The following is a 5,000-nucleotide window of genomic DNA, read 5'->3' as shown; positions in this document are numbered from 1 at the left end:
TGACCGAAATATCTGCCCAGGCATTTACGATCCACTGGCAGATGTTGGCGTCGTCTGGCGCTGCCTCCGTCTTAGTGAATGTGTGTTCGCCTTCTGTCATCCATTGTTCCCACGCAGTTAGCAGTCTAGCTTCGAATGCCCTGTTGACACCAATATCTAGCGGCTGGAGGTCTTTTGTCAATCCACCCGGAATGACGGCGAGTATTGAATTAAGCGCGTAAGCGTGTCTCTTAAAGTGATGTTATGAGCTAGCAAATATAACAATTACACTACCCAGCATGCAACGATAGTTACGAGCATGCGCGGTAGCCCTGAGAAGCGTTGTATGCTGGGAGTTAGAATGTGGTTATGAGCACGCTGTGAGTAAACGTTGAGAACTCAGTTAACACGCCTCGTCTGCATTATTTATAATTAGACAGACAACACACTTAATAGGAGCCATTTTGGGGTCTTTACATAAACACACAAATGGAAATGAAACGTCACATATCCCAGCATGCACCGCGCGCTGCTTCTTCTTCCGGGGGCGGGTGGTTGCTTACAGTACAAGAAGAAGCGCTTCCTGTTCTATGGGGGCGGGTGCTTACCTTGGCGGTTGCTTGCGTAGAAGAAGAAGCGCTTCCTGCTCTACCGGGAAAAAAGATGGCGGCTGTTTACCGAAGTTGCGAGAACGAAACTTTATGAAAATGAATCTTAATATTTATCCATATATAAAGCGCACCGGGTTAAAAGCCACACTGTCAGCTTTTGAGTAAATTTGTGGTTTTTAGGTGTGGCTAATGGTGCGGAAAATACGGTATGTATATATGTATGTATGTATATACGTATGTATGTATGTATATACATATGTATATATGTATGTATGTATATACATATGTATGTATGTATGTATGTATATACATATGTATGTATGTATATACGTATGTATGTATATACATATGTATGTATGTATGTATGTATGTATGTATGTATATACATATGTATGTATGTATGTATGTATATACATATGTATGTATGTATGTATATACGTATGTATGTATGTATATACATATGTATGTATGTATGTATGTATGTATGTATATACATATGTATGTATGTATGTATGTATATACATATGTATGTATGTATGTATATACATATGTATGTATGTATGTATATACATATGTATGTACCGTATTTTCCGCACTATAAGGCGCACCGGATTATTAGCCGCACCTTCTATGAATTACATATTTCATAATTTTGTCCACCAATAAGCCGCCCCGGACTATAAGCCGCGCCTACGCTGCGCTAAAGGGAATGTCAAAAAAACAGTCAGATAGGTCAGTCAAACTTTAATAATATATTAAAAACCAGCGTTCTAACAACTCTGTTCACTCCCAAAATGTACGCAAATGTGCAATCACAAACATAGTAAAATTCAAAATAGTGCAGAGCAATTGCAACATAATGTTGCTCGAACGTTAATGTCACAACACACAAAATAAACATAGCGCTTACTTTCTGAAGTTATTCTTCATTCGTAAATCCTTCGTCTTCGGTGTCCGAAGTGAAAAGTTGGGCAAATTTACGATCCACTGGCAGATGTTGGCGTCGTCTGGCGCTGCCTCCTCGTCTTAGTGAAGGTGTGTTCGCCTTCTGTCTTCCATTGTTCCCACGCAGTTAGCAGTCTAGCTTCGAATGCCCTGTTGACACCAATATCTAGCGGCTGGAGGTCTTTTGTCAATCCACCCGGAATGACGGCGAGTATTGAATTAAGCGCGTCAGCGTGTCTCTCAATGTGCTGTTATGAGCTAGCAAATATAACAACTACACTACCCAGCATGCAACGATAGTTACGAGCATGCGCGGTAGCCCTGAGAAGTTCCCACGCAGTTAGCAGTCTAGCTTCGAATGCCCTGTTGACACCAATATCTAGCGGCTGGAGGTCTTTTGTCAATCCACCCGGAATGACGGCGAGTATTGAATTAAGCGTGTCAGCGTGTCTCTCAATGTGCTGTTATGAGCTAGCAAATATAACAACTACACTACCCAGCATGCAACGATAGTTACGAGCATGCGCGGTAGCCCTGAGAAGCGATGTTGTATGCTGGGAGTTCGAATGTGGTTATGAGCACGCTGTGAGAAAACGTTGAGAACTCAGTTAACACGCCTCGTCTGCATTATTTATAATTAGACAGACAACACACTTAATAGGAGCCATTTGGGGTCTTTACATAAACACACAAATGGAAATGAAACGTCACATATCCCAGCATGCACCGCGCGCTTCTTCTACGGGGAAAAAAGATGGCGGCTGTTTACCGTAGTTGCGAGACCTAAACTTTATGAAAATGAATCGTAATAAAGCGCACCGGGTTATAAGGCGCACTGTTAGCTTTTGAGAAAATTTGTGGTTTTTAGGTGCGCCTTATAGTGCGGAAAATACGGTATGTATGTATGTATATACATATGTATGTATATACGTATGTATGTATGTATATACGTATGTATGTATGTATATACGTATGTATGTATGTATATACGTATGTATGTATGTATATACGTATGTATGTATGTATATACATATGTATGTATGTATATACGTATGTATGTATGTATGTATATACGTATGTATGTATGTATGTATGTATGTATATACGTACGTACGTATGTATGTATATACGTATGTACGTATGTATGTATGTATATACGTATGTACGTATGTATGTATGTATATACGTATGTATGTATGTATATACGTATATACGTATGTATGTATGTATATACGTATGTATGTATATACGTATGTATATACGTATGTATGTATATACGTATGTATGTATGTATATACGTACGTATGTATGTATATACGTATGTATGTATATACGTATGTATGTATATACGTATGTATGTATATACGTATGTATGTATATACGTATGTATGTATGTATATGCGTATGTATGTATGTATATACGTATGTATGTATGTATATACGTATGTATGTATATACGTATGTATGTATGTATATACGTATGTATGTATGTATGTATATACGTATGTATGTATATACGTATGTATGTATATACGTATGTATGTATGTATATACGTATGTATGTATGTATATACGTATGTATGTATGTACATACGTATGTATGTATGTACATACGTATGTATGTATGTATATACATACGTATGTATGTATGTATATACATACGTATGTATGTATGTATATACACACATATACGTATGTATGTATGTATGTATATACGTATGTATGTATATACGTATGTATGTATATACGTATGTATGTATGTATATACGTATGTATGTATGTATATACGTATGTATGTATGTACATACGTATGTATGTATATACATACGTATGTATGTATGTATATACATACGTATGTATGTATGTATATACATACGTATGTATGTATGTATATACATACGTATGTATGTATGTATGTATATACATACGTATGTATGTATGTATATACATACGTATGTATGTATGTATATACATACGTATGTATGTATGTATATACATACGTATGTATGTATGTATATACATACGTATGTATGTATGTATATACATACGTATGTATGTATGTATATACATGCGTATGTATGTATGTATATGCATACGTATGTATGTATGTATGTATATGCATACGTATGTATGTATGTATGTATATACATACGTATGTATGTATGTATATACATACGTATGTATGTATGTATATACATACGTATGTATGTATGTATATACATACGTATGTATGTATGTATATACATACGTATGTATGTATGTATGTATGTATATACATACGTATGTATGTATGTATATACATACGTATGTATGTATGTATATACATACGTATGTATGTATGTATATACATACGTATGTATGTATGTATGTATGTATGTATGTATATACATACGTACGTACGTACGTACGTACGTACGTACGTACGTACGTACGTACGTTGTATGTATGTATATACGTATGTATGTATGTATATACGTATGTATGTATGTATATACATATGTATGCGTGTATATACATATGTATGTGTGTATATACATATGTATGTGTGTATATACATATGTATGTGTGTATATACATATGTATGTGTGTATATACATATGTATGTGTGTATATACATATGTATGTGTGTATATACATATGTATGTGTGTATGTATATACGTACGTATGTATGTACATATGTGTATGTATGTATGTATTTGTATACATATGTATATGTAGGTATATACATGTGTATGTATGTATATACGTGTGTGTGTATGTATGTATATACGTATGTATGTATGTATATACGTATGTATGTATGTATATACGTATGTATGTATGTATATACGTATGTATGTATGTATGTACATACGTATGTATGTATGTACATACATATGTATGTATGTACATACGTATGTATGTATGTACATACGTATGTATGTATGTACATACGTATGTATGTACATACGTATGTATGTATGTACATACGTATGTATGTATGTACATACGTATGTATGTACATACGTATGTATGTACATACGTATGTATGTACATACGTATGTATGTACATACGTATGTATGTATGTACATACGTATGTATGTATGTACATACGTATGTATGTATGTACATACGTATGTATGTACATACGTATGTATGTATGTACATACGTATGTATGTATATACATACGTATGTATGTATATACATACGTATGTATGTATGTATATACATACGTATGTATGTATGTATGTATATGCATACGTATGTATGTATGTATGTATATGCATACGTACGTATGTATGTATGTATATGCATACGTACGTATGTATGTATGTATATGCATACGTACGTATGTATGTATGTATATGCATACGTACGTATGTATGTATATACATACGTATGTATGTATGTACATACGTATGTATGTATGTATGTATGTATATACATATGTATGTGTGTATATACATATGTGTGTATATACAT

The 5,000-nt window shown here is 34.2% G+C and overlaps 1 protein-coding gene across 1 annotated transcript in view; it reads left to right on the top strand.

Annotated features, from left to right (window-relative positions):
- The window catches only part of eif2s1b (eukaryotic translation initiation factor 2, subunit 1 alpha b), a 22,996-nt gene that overhangs the window by 16,880 nt on the left and 1,116 nt on the right, over positions 1 to 5,000 (top strand). The gene's annotated exons all lie outside the window — the stretch shown is intronic.

This window comes from Nerophis lumbriciformis, linkage group LG26 (assembly GCF_033978685.3).
Source record: "Nerophis lumbriciformis linkage group LG26, RoL_Nlum_v2.1, whole genome shotgun sequence".
Taxonomy (NCBI): domain Eukaryota; kingdom Metazoa; phylum Chordata; class Actinopteri; order Syngnathiformes; family Syngnathidae; genus Nerophis; species Nerophis lumbriciformis.
Note: the sequence above shows the minus strand (reverse complement) of the source record. Positions and strands in the feature narration are given on the sequence as shown.